Genomic DNA, 23,593 nt, shown 5'->3' with positions numbered 1-23,593 from the left:
GCTTAATTAAAGTCTGTGGGAGATTAAACTTAGGAATGAATCCATTAAACTACTTTGATTAATACAACCCTTCTACAAATCCACTTCGATTAAGACTTATCACTGACTAAATCGAAACTCAAGTGATAACTTAACGCAACAAACTCTGGTTTTTTAAGAACCATCGGTTCACCAGAAGCAACAAATTTTCCAACAAGTAGCTTTGAACAGTTAGAGTTGGTACGGTAACACAAGTTGATCATTGGTGAACAAACTTTCCAACAAGTAGCTTTGAACAGTTAGAGTTGGTACGGGAACACAAGTTGATCTTTAGTGTTGATCCTTGGTGATATGATGTGAACAAGTATGCGTATGCTAAGTGAGCATCTTGATATTTGAAAGAATAAGTGTGCTCGAGATCTTGTATATCACAGATTGTGAATGTTTGAATCTTGTTGTTTTTGAAGTTCTGAATCTGCAAATTTATACTCAAAGCCATCTAACACTCATAAAACTTTTCAACGATTATCTATACTATCTTCCCACATGTTGACACTGTCAACTTCCAAAAACTTGAAAATTAACAACTACAAATCTCTTAAAAATTTAAACCTTTCTTATGGCTTTTGAAGATCCGAACTATTTAGTTGAAAATTTCAGTTTTTTCCCTCCTGATTTGTGCGAAATTGGATCTCAAAATAGCAACAACGAAAAAAAAAAGAGGGGGGGGGGGGGGGGGGGGGGCTGATTTTCTGAGATTGAAACTTTTATTGAAGTTCTCGGTTTTTGTCTCCATTTTTTCTTTCTCCTGATCAACTTTCACTCTCACCCCTTCTTTAAATTTCCAAAATCATATATCAAAAAAAAAAATCTGTCGATTTTTCCCTATTCATCATGATGTTATTGAAGGGTATTGAAGATCCGACTTACACAACAAACAATATCGAAATTTCGTGTTATTTTCAACAAGTTCCATTTTGTGTATCAACTTGTTTTTATGCAATATTTCTTATCATTTGCAAAAACCTAGTTTGTAGCTTTTTCAATGGTGTCAAATCTCCCAATGTATTCATTTATTTGCATCAGATACTAAAGTTTAATTCAAGTCGCAGAAATAGACATTTGATGATAGTATACTTACTCAAGTAGTGAATTTGAGTGGAAAAATGGTTCATTGTTTTTGGGATGGTTCATTAGTTTTTAGGTGGCTTAAATGGTACTTGATTAATAGACATTATTGCTCACAATGTGGCACATAGTACTAAATATGGAACTAAATATATCTTATATTATCTTTTTCATATATAATCCAAATACATGAAAGATAATGTTATCAAAACACAACATTATGGTATAACATTGTGGGTAAGTAAGAAATTTGAGTTGAAAAAGGGTTCACATTTTACTTGAAATTGTGTAATATGGTGTCATTAATTTGTAGTCCATTAAATTGTGTTAATTCATATATTCTCCACAACATGGTAAACATGTACATGAAGTAATGTGGAATTATTGGTTCAATAGTCCTTAGGTGGCCGAAATGTTACTCGGTTGATAGACAATAATACCTGATATGTAACCATAAGTGCTCAATTTGGAACTAAACACATTTTATACTTTTTTTTTCTCATACCACATGAAAATACATGAAGGCTAATGTTACCCAAAGACAAAATTATTGTATAGCATTATGGATGGGGTAAATTGGACTGAAAAAATGGTTCATAGTTTTGGGATTACTCATATGAAGTGAATGTTATACCATGAATACAAAAGTAATATCATATATATCCATATGATCTAATATGATGTAATGCTTTTGTTTGATCAATTATGTTTTGTTGGTTTAACAAAAGGCCAACTGAGTTACTAATGACTATCTTAAAAAAGAGACAAACTGAAAAATGCATAAGACAAACTGATTATCGAGGTCTACCAAACTGAAGTGTGCTTATCATTAGAGACCAAATGAAAATGTAAGGGCAACTGATTTACGAAGTAAACCGATTATCATACTTAAATAAGTCAGACTCCTCGTACAAACATTCTCTGAAAATTATCAGTTTACTCCATAAGTTATCAGATAAAGTTATTCGTACTAAATCAGTGTACGATTACGGGTAAAATGTCATAATTCCGTGAGCATCATTTGCAGTGTATGAATGTCATGAATGACTGTGACACGTAAAATGACGTGACAAACGGCCACCTCATTTACAACGGTTATCAGATTTCATTTTGTTGACGGTTAGATCACAGCCTATGAATAGAGGAAGTGATCAATCAGTTTATCTCGCTTGAATTTCTAAAATTTTTCTATTACTCAAGCTATCAAGAGTCAAAATGATCGAGATTTTTAGAAGCACACACTTAAGAGATTATATCATATCATCAAGGATCAATTGTTCATAGTATTTTCATTCTGAAGTACTTGTAATTTGACAGTAAAATTTTACTAGTCAAGTTTTGTTAAGTCTGTGAGATATTAGGGGTTTCAGTTAGGCACTGATAAGACCTACTGAATAGGGTTGTTACAAATATTATAATTTCCAAAGACTTCTAGTGAAAATCATTCATTTCTAGGAAGAATGGATGACATATGAGAAATTCAATATCCGAACATCCATAAAAATATTTGTGTTATTGACCTTTTCTACATTTTAGTTACTTAGCCAACTAACTCTTGTTTAGCCATTTTATGTATTCAACCTGTCACTGAGCTTATTTCAGAATAATGCCCAACGATTAGTTCATTGATATCCGATCGACAAGAATTCAATAGTGTTTTTTACCCAACTAAATTAAATTAGAGACAGCTGGTATGATTTTTTATTCAACCCCTTTTTAATTAATCACTTGATCTCAACAAGTGATATACGCCATCGTGTAATTCTTGTCTCTGAAAATTAAATTTAAATGTCCTCCTTTAGTAAGATCTTCATGTTCTTCAAAGAGGATTTTGACAACTGGAAGATTAGTATGCAAGCTCATTTAGCTACACAAGATGATATGTGGTACATCATCGCAGACGGGCCAGTGAAAACTATGAAGGTCAATATAGTTGTTGCAATTTCATACGGTGCACCTCAAATGATTGAAAAGCTATGAATATATTCTGTACAATACATTGTAACAAAAGACCTTCAGCAAAATCAAGATGTGCTCTACTGCCAAATACTTTTGGGATAAACCGATACAGTTGTGCAAGGGTAATAACCAAACGAAAGAAAGCAAATTGTCTGCTCGGTCCACCACCGAAGGAGATCCCTAAGGCTCTGTCTCGGTCCACCACCGGCGTCGAGCATTCCTGAAGCACCTGAAGGAATGCGGTGGAATCAAGTCTTTCCTTGTTGATCACATACTAATCAAAATGCATACATTTGTCTCATACAACTTTCATGCATTAAGATATGTTTCAAATGTGGATGATTGCAATACAGAAGTTTGACATCATTAAGATAAAGATCGATGAGTCTATGTGAGATTGATGAAAGAGTGATCAACATCATAATCGAATTAACTGCTCTTGGAAAATAATATGGAATCGAAATATATCTCAATTGAATTATTTTTCAAGGAGATGCCTCGTGTATCGAGCCTGACCGACTCTGCATGAATTTGGTGTATTTTTTTGGAATTTAGATTTTATTTCAAGTATATAAATTTTGTTTGTTTTGTTTTGATTTGATTTTTCGGTACGTTCTATTTAGGGAGATGTGATGCCGAAATTTCTATATGTTCAAATGAAATATTTTTTACTCGTTTTTACTATTTACACTAATTAATCTTTGTTGTTTGATTAAATGTTATTCAGGAGCATGGACCTTCACAGTTGGTATTAGAGCAAAATCTTGGATATGTTTGAATTAGACTATATGACACTTGAGTTTAGACACATAAAATGATTGTGTATGTGTTTGACTAGTTTCTCTTATTTTAATTATTTGATATGATTTATGTGAACTTACCTGAATTAGAACTAGTAGTTGACTAGGCTTTAAACTTAGTTTAGAAATTGCCTATTAGACTAAATTTCAGTTTTCTTTTAACTGTTATGTGCTTATTAAATTATTTCTGTCCGTGGATTAAATCCTTGTGTCTTGTAGAATGGCACCTAAAGGAAGAGGCATGAAGAGGAAAAAAATTGTTCAAAAGTCAAAAGCACAGAATGTGAGAGGATTTGATGAAATTATTATGGGTAAACGTGGTTGTCCTACAGGCCATGCTGCTAGAAATATGGAAGTAAAGGTGGATCGGGAGCCACCAAATCATCCAGAAAGGGATAAAGACAAAATTATTTGGATTGATCAGGAAGTAAAACACTTGACTCAGAGAGTGTGATGAATACAATTAGTAATTTCCAAATTTCAAGAATTATGTCTTAAATTATTTGACAATGTGTGGCGAAAACGCAGCAGAGTGGATGAAAAGTATAAACCATCTGTTTAATTTGCTGTAGTATTCAAAAGTTGGAAGACTGAAGCTCGCTATCCATCAACTAAAAGATCGAGCACAACTCTGGTGAGAAGCCAAAGAGGAAGCATTTAAAGAAACTGGTGAAATAATTACTTGGGAGGTATTTCATGCTCAGTTCACAAAAGAATACTCACCACCATCTTATTATTTTGTAAAGAAAGATGAGTTCAAACCGTTAGTGGAAGGAAATAAGTAAATAATTGTGGGGACCCGGACGCTACTCATGTTCTTAATCATCATTGGGACAATTTAATCAATTATAATCAACAGGGTATAAAACCTTTTTTTTTTAAATTGCGGAACGTAATGGTATTCAATCTAATATACATGTCAGTATTAAAGTACAAGTCTTGGACTATATACAATCATTCAAACTAAGGTTTAACAACTAAATATCAAGTGTACAAACCCTATCTCTAATCAAAGTCCGTAGTCTCCACTCTAATCACGATCTCTCTCTTCATCTCCTTGACCCTGAACCTGTCCCACCTGTTGCCATGCACACATACAAACACGACAACAGCCGGATAACTCCGGTGAGAATAAATCCCAGTATAAATCAACGAAACATGCAATCATATAATTAATATAAAGCATGAAGCAGATATCAGATATATATCAAAATCTGAAACATAATTAATATCAAACTATCAATCATACTCGTGACTCCACGACTCAGACTAGACTCAATCCTAGTCTAGGGATCCCGGTTTCCAGACGTTGGTATTCCTATATCGACCAACAGTAATAGAAGAAACTCCGATTCTATCCACGTCGATATAACCAAACATCCAGTGTCTTGACCTATCCGTCACAGACTGTGGCACTATCGCCAATACACTATCTTGTGACATCGTGCAATGTGCCCGTGACGATCCCGCCACTATCAGGTACTTCTGTCACAAGATTACTCGTCTAATACCTGCTATCTATAAATCAAGAGAACAAGTACATCAATCAAATCCATGCAAATATCAATGCAATAAAGTAAAGTATGTGATTTAGGGAAACTCAAGTCTAAACCGACTTAAGTCGATCTCCCAATACCACATTGACTTATACCTTCCGTTTGTAGTCTCGGTCTGAAGCAATATAAGTTCTAAACTCAAGACTGTCTCTGTAAATCTGAAACGATATATCGAGAATCATAATATCAATATTCCATTCTCAATTCAACACTGAATCTGATTATTCTGGATTTAATTCAAAATCCACGGCATAAAGGTAAAATCTCAATATCTCCGTCAACGCAGACATCAATAGATATCAATTACAAATCATAACCAATATCCAATATAATCCATAATCCAACCATAATCTAAATATGTCCAATACCACTCAATATAATCTGAAAAATCATAACAAATTCGTAATCAATCTGTTTCTTAATCTGACTTCGATTCTATGATGTCTAGCATGTCAAGAACACCATATATGAATCCTATTCAATTCTGACAATAACATAATTTCAAATCATACCAAAACATAAGAAAACTTACGTCCAGTTGAAGCTTTTGTCACGAGAATCTCAGAACTGTACTTGGATTGAAATTCTGATAGTCGGTTCCTTTCCAATCACTATTCTCAGCCACGGAAGAGTTTGAAGCTTTCTCTGAAAATTCCTTAGATTCTTGTTACCAATTTATGAGGGAAATCAGCTTATATACATCCATTTGCATGTCAAAGAAACATGTCTCATTTTCATGAAATCCAAGCGGCGCTCGGGCGGTCAAAAACTACCGCTCAGGCGCAGAGAGTTCTGTCCGATATCCTTTTTATGATACATTGGCGCTCGAGCGATCATCTTCTACCGCTCGAGCGCCAAGAGTTCTGTACCAAAAATCTTGTTGATCTTGCACCGACGCCCGTCTCTTCCATGTGAGCTCCTACAATCTTAATTCTGTCAATTAAGTCATATCTGATCACAGTAATTAAATCTCGGGCATTACATTTCTCCCCCCCTAAGATCTGATTTTGTCCTCGAAATCACAGGCAATCAAATCATATTAGAAGGAAATGTATAACAGAAGCTAAATAGGAAACTCACATCATCGAAATAACTCTGGGAATTTCTGCCTCATGTCTGATTCAGTCTCCCAGGTAGCTTTTTCGATGCCATGACGAGTCCACTGCACTTTCACCAGTGGGATAGTCTTCGTTCTGAGCTGCTTTTCTTTACGATCGAGAATTTGTATTGGCTTTTCGAAGTAACTCAATGTCTCGTCAAGCTCGGTCTCATCTGGTTGAATAATATGTGAAGCATCAGAAATATACTTCCGCAGCATAGATACATGAAAGACATCATGTATTCCAGATAGAGAAGGCTCCTATCTTCTCGAGAATTTCATACGGCCCAACATATCCTGGAGACAATTTTCCTTTCTTACCAAATCTGACAACTCCTCTGAAAGGTGAAATCTTCAAGAATACTCGGTCTCCAGCCTCAAATACCAACGGTCGTCGTCGGACATTGGCATATTTGGCTTGTCTGTCTTGATCTGCCTTCATTCTCTTCTGAATCAGCTTCACTTTTTCGGTCATATCTCTGATCATGTCAGGTCCAATCTCAGGTACCTTAGAGATATCGTCCCAATACAGAGGGAATCTGCATTTCTTTCCGTACAACGCTTCGAATGGTGCCATCTCTATACTCGTCTGATAGCTGTTGTTGTACGAAAACTCATAAAGTGGCAATGCAGCCTGCCAACTAGTGCTAAAATCAAGCACTACAGCTCTCAGCATATCCTCCAGTGTCTGGATGGTCCGCTCTGACTGTCTGTCAGTCTGTGGATGATATGCGGTACTCAGATGTAACTTCGTACCTAAAGCTTGCGGCAAACTTTGCCAAAAGTGCGAAGTAAACCGAGGATCACGGTCTGAAACAATCGACTTCGGCTCTCCATGCAATCTGACCACTTCTCTGACATAAATCTCTGCCATCTGGTCATGTCGATACGTCATCTTGTATGGAATAAAACATGCGGATTTGGTCAATCTGTCAATTACGACCCAAATCGCATCACAACCTCGGGAGGATCTCGGTAACTGCGTCACAAAATCCATAGAAATGTGATCCCATTTCCATTCAGGAATAGACAAACTCTGCAGTAGACCTCCTGGTTTCTTTCTTTCTGCTTTCACCTGCTGGCAATTCAGACATCTGGATACAAACCTTGCAATATCAGCTTTCATTTGTTTCCACCAGAACTGTCTTTTCAAGTCATTATACATTTTTCTGCCACCAGGATGAATGCTGAATCGACTGCTATGCGCTTCTGACAATATCTGTTGTCTCAACTCCGAAACATCTGGCACAACAATACGATTATTCACATACAGTACATCATCACGTACCTGATATTCTGATCGATGCCCTGCTCTGACCATCGATATCGAGTTCTGTACCTTCTGATCAACTTTCTGTGCTTCTTTGATTTGTAATATCAGTTCTGGTTCGGCCCGAATAGCACATAATTTCAGAGGCTGACGATCTGTTTCAAAGGCTAATCCAGACAAACAGCAATCTTTTATCAAATTCGAAACACCAATCGTCGACAAGGATAAGGAACATACTTTTCGACTCACTGCATCAGCTGCTGCGTTGGATTTTCCTGGATGATATTTGATTTCACAATCGAAATCCTTTAGTAAATCAAGCCATCTTCGCTGTCTCATATTCAACTCGGACTGTGAGAACAGATACTTCAGGCTCTTATGATCAGAATAGATTTCAAATTTCTCACCGTACAGATAATGTCGCCATATCTTCAATGCAAAGACGATGGCTGCCAATTCAAGGTCATGAATTGGGTAACGAGATTCATGAGGCTTCAGCTGTCTTGAGGCGTAAGCGATAACATGCCCTCGCTGCATCAAAACACAACCCAGTCCTCGGTGAGATGCATCACAATAAACTACGAAATCACCAGTACCTGAGGGTATAGTCAATATCGGTGCACTGGTCAATCTCTTCTTTAATTCTACACAACTGGACTCACACTCCTCAGACCAGACAAATGGAGCATTCTTCTGAGTAAACTAAGTGATCGGTTTGGCAATGCTGGAAAAGTCTTTAATAAACCGACGGTAATATCCTGCCAAACCCATAAAACTGCGAATCTCTGGCACTGATGTCGGTCTCGGCCAACTGATCACAGCCTCAACCTTACTGGGATCAACTGATATACCATCTCCGGATATGATGTGACCCAGAAATACAACCTGTCTCAACCAGAACTCACATTTCGATAGTTTAGCATATAATTTCTCAGCCCTCAAAATTCTCAATACAGTTCTCAGATCCTCAGCATGGTCCATCATATTCTTAGAGTAAATCAAAATATCATCGATAAAAATAATCACGAAATCATCAAGATATTTCTGAAATACACGGTTCATCAGACCCATAAATACAGCTGGAGCGTTTGTTAACCCAAACGGCATAACAATAAATTCATAATGTCCATACCTGGTTCTAAACGCTGTCTTCGAGATATCAGAATCTCTGACTCTCAACTGATGGTATCCAGATCTCAGATCGATCTTGGAATAAATAGAAGAACCCTGCAACTGATCAAATAAATCATCAATACGAGGCAAAGGATATTTATTCTTTACCGTAGCCTTGTTCAGTTGTCGATAGTCAATGCAAAGTCTCATTGACCCATCCTTCTTCCTCACAAACAACACTGGAGCACCCCAAGGAGAAACACTCGGTCTAATGTATCCCTTGGCCAGTAAATCTTCTAACTGCTCCTTCAACTCTTTCAATTCAATAGGTGCCATTCTGTACGGAGCTTTGGAAATCGGAACTGTACCTGGTACCAATTCAATGCTAAAATATATTGCTCGAACCGGAGGCAATCCCGGAATCTCATCTGGGAAGACATCAGCAAATTCACAAACCACTGGCAAATCCGCCAATGATGGACTCGATCTCAGTAAATCAACTGAATAGACAAGGAATCCCTCCGTTCCTTTCTGCAACAATCGAGTCATAGACAATACGGATATCAAAGGAATTCTAGATCGAGAACCCTTACCGTAGAATTTCCACTCATCAGCCATATCCGGTCTGAATCTCACAATCTTGTGGAAACAATCAACAGGGGCTCTGTACTTGGTTAACATATCGAGACCGATAATACAATCAAAATCAGATAACCCAAGCACAATACAATCTAACTCAATCTCATGTCCATCATACTGTAGCATAAAACGTTTCACAGATTTCACTGATATCAAACCTGTCCCCAACGGAGAAGAGACAGACACTACAGCAGATAATGACTCAATGGCCAAAGAATGCATCAATGCAAATCATTCAGATATGAATGTATGTGATGCACCAGTATCTATCAATACATAGGCAGAATAACCAGAAATAAAACAGGTACCTGCAACAACATCGTCTGGTGCGTCCTGAGCCTGCTCTTCAGTCAAAGCGAACGCTCTGGCCTGCTGTCTAGGAGGCTGGCTAACTGTCTGGCTTCTTCCTGGCCTCGACTGTGACTGGGATGATGCTGGCTGAAAGGACTGGACTACAGATGGTCGTCTACCAGTCTGAGCTACTGATCCAGATGACTCAGCACCCTGCGGCCTCTGAGCATCTCTCTGGGGACATACTCGGGCAAAATGTCCCTGCTGCCTGCAAATACGGCAACTGCCAAACACTCCTCGGCACTGCTCTGTGGAATGTTTCCCTCCACAAGTGCTACAGTAGGTCCTGTATAGCTCTGGCCCTGACCAGTCTGTCTTGAGCTACTCGAACTGGATGAGCTACTTCCAGATTTCTTGAATTGCTTTCCCTTAGCTTTCAGGAATTCTTTCTTTCCACTACCACTGCCGCTCTCAAATCGAGGAGGTGGTTGCTGTGGTCCCGGTACTGAAGGGACGAACGAAGCTCCTTTCTGTCTCATCAGACCGGCTTCGGCTCCTTTAGCTCGGTTCAATGCATCAGTAAAATTGTTTGGCCTCCCGGTATTCACCAAGGTAAAGATTTCAGGATTCAGGCCATTAATGAACTGGTCTGCAATGGCCTCATCATGTTCAGCCACGTGGGGAGCAAACCGCAACAGTGCAGAGAACTTGGCCACATATTCTTCAATATTTAGCTGGCCCTGTCTCAAATTGGCAAACTCGGCTCCCTTGTCCTTCCTATACGACACTTGAAAGAACCTCTGATAAAATTCAGTTCTAAACACATTCCAGGTAATAGCCGTACCTCGATGTTCCAATGCCTTCTTCGTTGTGATCCACTAGTTCTTAGCAACGTCATGTAACTGGTGCCCTATCAATTTTACTCTCCGCTCATCAGTGCAATCCAATGACTCGAACAACATCTCAATATCGTCTAACCAACTTTCGCAATCCACTGAAGTCTCAGTACCCTTCAGAGTCGGTGGATGGAATGAATGAAATCTCTTCAGCAAGGTTTCCATTGGTGTTGCTGTCACGTCCATTGGAGGATTCGAAGTGCTACCCTGTTCTGGTATTCTCCGAGGAGGCATATCTGATTATCAAAAGGGTTAGCAATCACAATTGACAAATCTGTCTCAGTCCTTTTCTGATCATCTTACCTCTGATCATTACAGGCTACCATATCAAATCAGAGAATTCAGTAAACATGTAATATTGAAAACAATAAACCTTCTAGCACACAAAAGCAGGAAAGAAAACTCAATCTACCCCGCTCACTAGCTTCTATCTCCGACTCCAGGAACCTGCAGTTCTAGACCTACTGCTCTGATCTAGTTCAATCTCAGGAACCTACTACTCTGATACCACATGTTGTGGGGACCCGGACGCTACTCATGTTCTTAATCATCATTGGGACAATTTAATCAATTATAATCAACAGGGTATAAAACCTTTTTTTTTAAAATTGCGGAACGTAATGGTATTCAATCTAATATACATGTCAGTATTAAAGTACAAGTCTTGGACTATATACAATCATTCAAACTAAGGTTTAACAACTAAATATCAAGTGTACAAACCCTATCTCTAATCAAAGTCCGTAGTCTCCACTCTAATCACGATCTCTCTCTTCATCTCCTTGACCCTGAACCTGTCCCACCTATTGCCATGCACACATACAAACACGACAACAGCCGGATAACTCCGGTGAGAATAAATCCCAGTATAAATCAACGAAACATGCAATCATATAATTAATATAAAGCATGAAGCAGATATCAGATATATATCAAATCTGAAACATAATTAATATCAAACTATCAATCATACTCGTGACTCCACGACTCAGACTAGACTCAATCCTAGTCTAGGGATCCCGGTTTCCAGACGTTGGTATTCCTATATCGACCAACAGTAATAGAAGAAACTCCGATTCTATCCACGTCGATATAACCAAACATCCAGTGTCTTGACCTATCCGTCACAGACTGTGGCACTATCGCCAATACACTATCTTGTGACATCGTGCAATGTGCCCGTGACGATCCCGCCACTATCAGGTACTTCTGTCACAAGATTACTCGTCTAATACCTGCTATCTATAAATCAAGAGAACAAGTACATCAATCAAATCCATGCAAATATCAATGCAATAAAGTAAAGTATGTGATTTAGGGAAACTCAAGTCTAAACCGACTTCAGTCGATCTTCCAATACCACATTGACTTATACCTTCCATTTGTAGTCTCGGTCTGAAGCAATATCAGTTCTGAACTCAAGACTGTCTCAGTAAATCTGAAACGATATATCGAGAATCATAATATCAATATTTCATTCTCAATTCAACACTGAATCTGATTATTCTGGATTTAATTCAAAATCCACGGCATAACGGTAAAATCTCAATATCCCCGTCAACACAGACAGCAATAGATATCAATTACAAATCATAACCAATATACAATATAATCCATAATCCAAATCTGTCCAATACCACTCAATATAATCTGAAAAATCATAACAAATTCGTAATCAATCTGTTTCTTAATCTGACTTCGATTCTATGATGTCTAGCATGTCAAGAACATCATATATGAATCCTATTCAATTCTGACAATAGCATAGTTTCAAATCATACCAAAACATAAGAAAACTTAAGTCCAGTTGAAGCTCTTGTCACGAGAATCTCAGAACTGTACTTGGATTGAAATTCTGATAGTCGGTTCCTTCCCAATCACTATTCTCAGCCACGGAAGAGTTTGAAGCTTTCTCTGAAAATTCCTTCGATTCTTGTTACCAATTTTTGAGAGAAATCAGCTTATATACATCCATTTGCATGTCAAAGAAACGTGTCTCATTTTCATGAAATCCAAGCGGCGCTCGGGCGGTCAAAAACTACCGCTCGGGCGCGGCGAGTTCTGTACGAGCCTTAACTTATTCTACTATGGCGCTCGGGCGGTCAACAACTACCGCTCGGGCGCAGAGAGTTCTGTCCGAAATCCTTTTTATGATACATTGGCGCTAGAGCGATCATCTTCTACCGCTCGGGCGCCAAGAGTTCTGTACCAAAAATCTTGTTGATCTTGCACCGACGCCCGTCTCTTCCACGTGAGCTCCTACAATCTTAATTCTGTCAATTAAGTCATATCTGATCACTGTAATTAAATCTCAGGCATTACAATAATAGAATATTTTTATCAGTTTTTTTTCTTTTGTCCTATGTGCGACATGTTGCTAGAAATGATAAATCCAAAATATCACATTTTTTGCATGGGCTTCAAAGAAATATTCATACTTTGTTCATGACTGGATCGCTCTCTACCTATGTTTAGGCAGTGAAGAAGGTGAAAAAGATATAGGCAAGTGTAATGACCCGAATTCTTATTTTGAATGAAGTATTAATTAAGAGATAATTAAAGAGTTGTTAATTAAGTATTATTAACGAATTGATAATTTGAGATTAATCTGTTGGATCCACCGAATTTTAAATGGATAACCCGATCTACTTTCGATTACGTTATCTCGAGCAATCCAACCAGACGAATGAGATTCTGACACGTGGCAGATAAGATTGATTCGGATTTCTGAAATAGTCCGGATGCAGCCTATAAATGGAAGCCGAATTTTTTTTTCCTACACTGCATCCTTCAGAAAGAGAGTTCTAGTCTTTTACCTTAGGTTTTCTAGCCAGTTTCTAGGGCACGGTGTCGGGAAGTTTCGGAGCTAGTGTCGACTCGAAGGGGGGTCGGTGAACTGAGATCGAGACATCATCAGCGGGCTGACGACGGACGCAGGTATAATCCTAAAGCCTTTAGGAAGAACTTTATAACATGTTTGGTAATTCAGAATCTGGTTTGATCGTGATTTCATATTGTTGGTATTGTCTAGGTTAAGAGCTTTCTGTCAGATTGTTTAAGTGAGGTACGTAATGTACTGACTGAGATATCCAAGCGTAATAGACACACTTATATGCTGCATATTTATGTGTTGCATTATACATGTTTTACTGCTTTGGCATATTATGCATGACATATCATGTTGAGCCTGATATCTTTTGAGATATACCTCGTTTGTTGGGGCCGCTCAGCCCAATTCTGTATTGTGGACGATGGGGCATCGAGAGCTACAGTGTCCGACGGGACCCGCGGGCTCTGATGACCTGGACATTGTAGGTCCACGTCTTGATGATGAGTGTGGGAGCCAAAACATGCCTAGGGCAGATGAGAGACTACACACCCAGGCGCCTCTAGACTGAGCATGAGATTCTTGACTTGATCCTTGATATCCGAGCATATTGCATCTCGCATGCATCATATCAATTTGTATACTCGTACATTCTCGTAGTGGGCGATTGTCGCTCACGTCTTTGTTTTCATCTTGGGCACCCCATTCCACGGGGCAGGTCTTAGGTTGGAGGGTGCGGACGACCAGGGCAGTGGCTAGAGCAGTTGGGTTTTCGGTGGTGATCCAGTGGAGGTTTTATGTGTGGTTTATCGTTTTCTCGTTCAGAATTATGTTTCGATATGGTTGTATTAATGTTTAAGACTGCTGTTGTTTGTTCTGTTTTCATTTGGGTTGTAAGATGATTAAGTTATTTTGTTTCCGCTGTTTAATTGTTGTTATTAAGATTTAATGTTGCATGCTTATTAGTCTGTTTAGTAGTGGCTCGGGTAAGGGCGCTACAGCAAGTCTACTCAAAGGAGAGCCATAGACAATTCCATTTTATGTTCCTCTGGGATTTTGTTGTAACATGTTGATGACAGTGGGCTTACCTTTATACCAGCCTCTACAGTCATACCAGCAACCCAAACAACACACATTCAAGGTAAAAAGAAAGCAATTTAAAAAGAAGTCTCGATCTATCTCCTCTAATCGAGAGGTAAGGTTCAGTTGGGTCATCTAGTGTTGTGTATTCCGACCAATGTGGTGTAATACATTTCAGTTTGTAGTGTACATCAGTTCAGAGGCCTTGCAATATCTGTGGTCAGATTGGACACTACACTAGAGTACGTCCAAATGCCGGGAGACAGCAGTTTCTCCCACAATAGTTTGTGTTGGAAAATTTCATGTCCGCAATCTTGATTTTGATGTTAACAAAACTTGTTGTTTTTGTTTCTAACGAATTACCTAAGTACGCAGAAAGCTACCGAGCCAAAACTGAATATATCGAGACGCAAACTGAAAGTGACAACTAATTGTCCAAACTGAACCAGTCCAAATGAAATACCAAAGACCAGTTCAACTGATTGTTCAGCTGATAGCTGGTTCAGCAGAAGACCTTCAGAAGCCTGGCCAACTGATGAATAGTTCAACAGATGAAGAGTCCAGCTGATCAGTTCAACTGAATCAGTGAAATCAGTTACACTGACGAGCCAACTGATTTCACCATACTAGCTCAAGACCAGTTCAGAGCATCAGTTAGGAGCCGATCAGGTTGTAGAACAAGACAAGCTTATCTAAGTGGAATCCAACTTTGCACAAGATTATAAAAGAAATTTTCCAATCAAAAGACAATAATGAACGTTGCAGCAGAGCTTAAAGACAAGACGTTACAGAATGGATGCTAGAAAGGACAAGACACAAATTTCGAGGAACGGATTTAAATTACAACGAACATATTTGATGAGTCTTGATATACGGTTACATTGCCCCTATATATACAAGATCAAGATCATCAACAAAGCAAAGATAAAAAAAGAAAAGAAGTATGTGTGCGGATGAACACAGATAAGAGAGGGCACGCATAATGCATATCAGCTTACAAGAAGCAACCAACCCAAATTTGAGGGAACACTTCAACGTGTTATAAGCTTATATTAGAAGCACAATTCCTTCAGTGTGTGAGAACACCTTCGTGTTGTATTCATAGATCAGTTTTCACACACGCACACACAATCATTCACACATATACAAGAGAGTTGAACTCCAAATATCAGTTGAGTGAGTCTTGCACGAAGACATTAAACTTGTGTATGTGGTCTTTAACACATAGACGTTAAAAAAGTGTTGGTTGGAAGGTGTTGCCTTCAGTCTAGACTAGGAATTCAGTTAAGCAGTAGCGTAAGTCCTAAGCTGAGTAGGTTTGTACAAGGTGTTGTATAAATCAAAGTCTTCTAGTGGAACCTACCCTAGGTGGTAGAAGGGATGACGTAGGAGCAGTTGAAGTCTCCGAACATCCGTAAACATATCTTATATTCCTAACTGTTTAACTATTGCTTTAAACCTGATTTGATCAGTTCAGTTCTCACCATAACTAAACTGATACAAGCTCGAACTGATCTCCCTTATTTCAGTTATTCAGTTTACACAAGCTAAAAGCTTTAAACTGATCAGCTTTTTTTACGAAAGATTAGTTCGAGTATTTTTCGCTTGGTACTTTAAAATCAAACTCTATTTAATTCATCGGTGTTTACATTTTTAGAACACGGGTTATTGCAGCTCATTGAAAATATTGTGTTTGAAGCGCCCTAACAGGTGCCCAAAACCGATCCCATCAGTTTGGTCAGGTTCCTCGAGTACCAGCTATTAGGTCGTATGCACCTTCAACAGTCTATCTATCCACCTCCCAAATTCCCCACACAACAGTAATTTACAAGGTGACAGCAGGCTTGAATCCATGCTTTGACTCAAGATCAGGCTCGCGATGTATAGAAGGAGTGATTGCAGGTATTTGTTATATTTTTTATTAACATACAAGTATATTGATAGGCACAAGAGTATCTCATTCATTTTTATATGTTGTATTTGTTGATGAGCATTAGATTGTTATTATTCTATTTTTGGATACTATGTACATGTCTACTCTTGTCGGTGTATATTTGATGTATCATGATATAGTCCTGAATTGTGTGATTATATTTGAGTATAACATTATAATAACTAATCTAATCAAATGAATTATATCTGGCTTTGATTGTATTCTTGGTATGGACACACTGGCGAATTATCGAGCTGTTGTTGATTGTTTCCATGGATTTATCAGAATTATACTACATTATGGCAGTAAATAGAAATTTTATGGTAATAATTCTCAGTCTCGCATTCAATTAATGTGAGCGATGGAAATTTTCAGATTGTTGCCAACAAGAAATGAAAGGATTCATGACCTATTCTCTTAACGCGACATAGGAAACATGATTGAAATTTTCAGATATTCCTATTGTCCAGAATTTTCCTGATGTATTTTCTGATGCGATTCCATGCTTTCCACCTCAAAGAGAAATAGATCTTAGCATCAAATTGACGTCAGGGACAAATGCTACTTCCAAAACACCATATCGTTTGGCTCCAACAGAGTTGAAAGAACTCGAGGAATAGTTAAAATACCTTCTAGAGAAAGGCTATATCAGACCAGGTATGTCGCTTTGGGGAGCTCCAATATTTTTTGTTAAAAAAAAAAGATGGAATGATAAGAATGTGCATCGGTTATTGGTAGTTGAAAAAGGCTACTGTGAAGAATAGGTATCTTCTGGACATTATGAATTCCTAGTCATGTGTTTTGGATTGACTAATGTTCCAACAGTTTTCAGGGATTTAATGATCCGTGTATTCCGTAAATTCATAGGCATATGCTTTATCGTTTTTATTGATGACATTTTAATTTATTAAAAGTCAAGGAAAGAGCACCTAAATACACTCAAAGCACTGCGGCAATATGTCAAAATTTCAAAATATGAATTCTGGTTTGACCGAGTTATATTTCTAGGACATGTTATATCAGCACAAGGAGTATCATTGGATCCTAGTAAAATCGAAGTCGTTATCAGCTGGCCAAATTCGACAAATATTTACGAGATTCACATCTTTTTGGGATTAATTAGTTGGGTATTATATGTTCTTTATCGAGAGATTTTATTGAATGTCTAAGCCTATGACTCAATTAACACAGAAAGATCTATGTTTCTGTGTAGTGAAGAATCTAATTTTAATTTCTGGACTTTGAAAGAAAAGTTGACCAAGTCTGGTGCGATCTTTTCCTCCAAGCTCGGGTGGATTTTTTGTACGTATAAATGCTTTTCTAAATGGACTGAGTTGAGTTTTGATGTTGAATGGGTGATTGATTGTGTATGCATCTCGTCAAATGAATCCACATGAGGCTCGATATCTAGTTTATGATTTGGAGTTGGTTGTCTTTATTTATGCATTGAAAATATGGAGTAATTAACTGTACAACGAACAATTTGTGATTTATTCTAATCAAAATAGTCTGAACTATTTATTCACACAGTCCGACTTGAATATGAGACAACATCGATGGTTGGAGTTGCCCAAAGACTTTGATTGTGATATTCAATATCAACCAGGGTGAATGAATCAAGTTGCAGATTCCCTTAGCAGGAATGTTCATACTAAGATGTTGACATCTTTGAGTATCTCAAAAGTCCATGAGCACTTGGGAACTTCGTGATGGACTTATCAGCTCAGTGGCGACTATTTCATAGTTTCATCTATTCTAGTTGAATCATGTATAATTTCTAACGTCAAAGCAGCACAGAGGAATGATCCACACATTCATAGATTGAAATAACTGGTTCAGACATGTCACTCAGATAAATTCAGTGTTGCTTCATATGGATGTGTGTGCTATCATAGTAGGCTTGTGGTTCTGAATTTGATAGACTTAAAAGAAGCTATATTACTAGAAGATCATTGTAGTCAAAACATCATTCATCTAGGAATCAAGAAGATGTATCATATCTTGAAATCCAATTGCTAGTGGGAAGGTATGAAAAAGAAAATGCCTTTGTAGCCAAGTGTTTGACATGCCAACAGGTTGAGGCTATGAGAATGAGACCTGGTTTTTGTTACATATTCTTGAATTGACACAATGAAATTGGGAGCACATTTCTATAGATTTTGTGGTACGTCTGCCTCGTTCTAATCATAGATGTGATGAGATTTGAGTAATTGTGGATAGATTGTTTAAATCGATCTATTTTATTCATTATGATTGCACTTGTACTTATTAGAAAATTTAAAAAAATGTACTGATAGGCTAATAATAGTTTGTATTTTTATTATCATATTTCTCATTCTTTTCACTTCTGATATGCTTAATTGATACACTTTGGTGTTATTTTGTTGTAGGAAGAAATTTTATGGTCTTAGAGCAAATTTGAGGTAAAGTACTGATTTTTATCATATTTGAAGTTGCCAAGATAAAGTTGTGAAAAAAAAAACAAAAACAGAAGAAGTCTTGAAACAAGGCGTGATGACGCCTTGTGACTGTTCTTCTGTTGTATGTGAAACTGAAGCTGGCAGAATTTCAAAGAGTGGATCTCGAAATTTGTGAAAATTATGTCAAAATTTAGAGTCATGATTATGGTATTTGACTTAAAAAAAATTATTGTAGAGAGAAATAGTTTTTGGGATAAAGAATATTAGATAGAGTTTTATTCCATAAAAACTCTATATTCTCTTTTTTAGATATTTTATACATTAGGTTTTCTTTTGGTTAATGGGATTTTCTTATTGACCCAATAACCAATTATACATGAAGAAGAAAAGGAAGCACTCAATTGACAATAGATTTCTCTCTTCTCCCTTCTATCTCTTCAACGTGAAGAATAAGAAGAAAGCGTAGGAATTTTTTACTTATCTCCACAACTCTAGGCTAAGTTTTATTTCTGATTCAAGAGATATTTTTACTATTTTCATTTATCGCTGTGAGGTTTTTTGGGCTTAATTTAATATTCTTGTTTGTTTCAAGTATTTGTCGATTTATATTTAATTATATGAAATTTGTATGTCGACTAATCTGACAAATTAATTCGATGTATGAATTTTTACTGCTATCCATGAATTTATTGATCCGTAATTGTCATGAACGATTGGAACGTGAGTAGCGATAGATTAGATGTGTTGTGCTATCATAGTATGTTTAGTCTAAATAAATCAACGAAACTCGATCTATCAATTGTAGCTATCCTTGTTGTTATATTTTAGGATTAAATGTTTTCACAAAACAGAAATGCTATTTTTAATTAATATAGAACGCTATCGTGCCCAGTTAGTTATTAATAAGTTTTGACTGTATACTGGGTTTAGTCAATTAAATCAGTAAAACACAAGGATTTTAGCGACTATCTCCATAATTCTAAGGTTAATTACTTGTAACTGCATGAATAAATAATATGTTAACCGACGAACGGTGACAAGATTGAATAGTAGAAGCCCCTTTGAATTAGAGTTAGGTAATTTAATTCTAGTTTAAATTTATTGTTTTTTTTTATTGATTTCTAATTTTAGTTTTAATATTTTATTTTGTTCTTATCCAACAAAATCCCTTTTTATTTATTTTCCCTTGAAAAAAATCATCTCTCGTTCCCTGTGGATTCGACCTACTCATCATTACACTCATTTTACTTAGAGAGTAGAAATTTAAGTTAGGTGGCTCAACGACAGCACACAAAATTTTGGCGTCGTTGCGGGAGAACGGTGCAAGGTTAATTTTTTTCGATTTTTGCTATTTTTTTATGATTTGTTCTTCTCTTACAGGTGATTCATCAAGATGAGAATAATTTTACAATTTTTTGTTGTGAAATACTTCGAGATGTTCCATCGACAAGTATTCACAAGTTTTGCCAAACAAAACGGAGAGCCATTCTACGCAACATGGAGGAGATTCAATAATTTATCAACAACATTCATGAATCATGTTTTTCTAACTATGTTCTTATTCGAATTTTCCTTAAAAGTTTGGATGCAGTTACACGAAGACGGGTATTTAATGGGACACTGACAACTGGTAGTCCACTACTTAGTCGACATGAAGACAATGTGATATATTTGCTAAATGATATGGCCGACTTTGACTACCATCAGTATTGGGATCCTTCGCTGCAGAGTTGGAACAACCAATACCTCCAAGAAATTAGCTATCCACATTTACAAACCGACCTTTCGAGCATAAAAGAGATGAGGAATATAGTCTTGATTTAATCATAAGTAGACTGAATGATATGATAAACAAGCGTGTGTCATTGAATGAGAAAGCTATTGAGGCTCAGTCTGAAGGAGTTTTGGAAGAAATATCATATGAAGATGAGTCACAAATGAAGTTGAAAGATGAACAAGCTCCTGATACTATCGATTTGATCTCATCGATAGTATTATCATACACACATCTAGGAGATCTTTGTCGTTCTCCAACACCGATTTCAAAAGATTTTGTTCTCCAATAGCAAATATTGATGTTCTCTCCCTATGTTTACCATTTTATATGGAGTTTTATTGAGGACATGATCTTACATTGTATACATCAAGCCAAACTTGAGGACACATGAAACCAAGACCCATATGTGGTGTCATATAACACCTACTTTGGGCATCAGCCACTATTTAATGAGTGCTTCTGAAGGTCAAACTGACGACTAAAAATCAAGTGCTTTTGGGAGGCAACCCAAATTTTTTTATTGTTTTCTTTTATTTCAATTGTGTTTTATTTTAATTTTTTTCTTTTTGGGATTAGGTATAATTTTTGGCATGCTCTATGCAGGAGATAATTTTGATTAGGACGTTGACACACCTTCAAACAAAAAATATTCTGAAATTGAAACAAGGCCCACGCAGCAACCAGCGACCACCAGCGCAATCCACAGCACAACCCACCAGCGCAGCAGCACAAACCCACAATGATACTATCTGTAAATCGATGTCCACCACCCTCACATCGTGTCGTCACCACTTCAGCACTAGATGACATTTTTTTCTACAATGCTCAATATTTTCAGGGGAGTTATCTAATTTCCTTGTGTTTTAGTGTTTCAGTTGAACATTTTTATTTTAGAATCATTGAGGACAATGTCAAATACAGGTTTGGGAGGGGATATATAGCTTGAATTCTAGTCTTCCTTTTTTTGTGGTGTTTTAGGTTCTTCTAATGTTTATTTGTTACCTCTCTCTTTTGAATCCTGAATACTTCTGATGCGAGTCTAAAAAAAATTGATGTTTTCTTTGCATGTCAACTAATTTTGCATTCTTACTACTGCATTTATGGGTAATTGCTCTTGATGATGGGTTGAAATGAAAAGTGTATGGGGTACAACACACATACCATTTTTTCTTGGTGAGATTTGAGCTATGGGCAATCATTATATAATGCTCAGTTTCTTTGATTGTGTGTTGGTTATGCATTTTTGATTTTTTTAGAACTTGCATTGTGATACATTTCTTCGTTAACACCTTGTTGTGAAGTAGGTGCATAAACAAAATTAAAGGGAATTAGGTTCAAACCATTTTTTTCGCATCATCAGTGCCGTTCGTTTGAGCCTACCCTGATTCATTTACCTTTAGTGAGCCAAGTTCGAGCGTGGGTATTTTTTTTTTGAAAATAGCCACATTACAAAACATGATAAATCTTTTTTTTGGTTATTCTTTTCGTTGAACCTTGAATTGGAGAATCATATAAACTTTTCGTATTTAACATCATTTTGATCTAAGAAAGTGAAATTTTTGAGATTGAGTCATTCAAGCTCAAAGCCATTGTCTCAAAAAAAACATCATATGCATGAAAGAAAAAAATGATAAAAAAGAAAAAAGAGAAGAAAAGGAAAATAAATGAAAAAAAATGAAATGATTCTTCTATATTCTTTGATGTTGTAATTAGATTGAAGAGGTTGTTATTATCGGATGCATTTGTTTTTGTGAAAAATGTGTATGTTTTCTTCAGTTCCATAAACCTGTTGTGCCTTCGTTCCTACTTGATCTCTAGCCACTGTACAACTCATTTACAACCCTTGTTTGTGAGTTTTGATCTATTCATTTGGTGGAAGGATGTGATATATTTCCAAGCTTATGGTAAAAAAATCTTCATTATTTTGACATGAGAGTTTCTTTGATACACATCCAGACACTTATGAGTGAAACAACTGAATCTTTTGAGGAGTGTTTGGACCCCATGCATTTTAATTTCTATACATTCTTATGCAAGAGATTTTTCATGATGTTTGTATGTTAGATGTTCAATAATCAAAATGTTTTGATGCATGAAAAATTTTATGGACAAGCAAAGGAAGCAGAAGGAGGATAAAGAAGTGAGATAATGAATTAAACTCTTTTATGCTTGAGGAAAAGCATAATTTAGGTGTGGGAGATTTTGATAGGTTCATAATAGTTTATATTTTTGTTATCATATTTCTCATTATTTTCACTTCCGACATGCTTAATTGATACATTTTGGTGTTATTTTGTTGTAGGAAGAAATTTTATGGTCTTGGAGCAAATTTGAGCCAAAGAGTTAATTTTTATCACATTTGAAGTTGCCAAGATAAAGTTGTGAAAAAAAAACAAAAACAGAAGAAGTCTTGGAACAAGGCGTGATCACGCTTTGTGACTGTTCTTCTGCTGTATGTGAAACTGAAGCTGACAAAATTTCAAGGAGTGGATCTCGAAATTTGTGAAGATTATGTCAAAATTTAGAGTCATGATTATGGTATTTGACCTAAAAATAATTATTGGATAGAGAAATAATTTTTGGGAGAAAGAATCTTAGATAGAGTTTTATTCCATAAAAACTCTATATTCCCTTTTCGAGCTAGTTTATACGTTAGATTTTCTTTTGGTTAATGGGCTTTTCTCTTTGACCCAATAACCATTTATACGTGAAGAAAAGAAAGAGACATTCCATTGACAATAGATTTCTCTCTTCTCCCTCTACTTCTTCAACGTGAAGAACAAGAAGAAAACGTAGGAATTTTTCATCTTTTCTCCACAATACTAG

The sequence above is a fragment of the Primulina huaijiensis genome, chromosome 4 (assembly GCF_012295235.1).
Source record: "Primulina huaijiensis isolate GDHJ02 chromosome 4, ASM1229523v2, whole genome shotgun sequence".
NCBI classification, from domain to species: domain Eukaryota; kingdom Viridiplantae; phylum Streptophyta; class Magnoliopsida; order Lamiales; family Gesneriaceae; genus Primulina; species Primulina huaijiensis.
Note: the sequence above shows the minus strand (reverse complement) of the source record.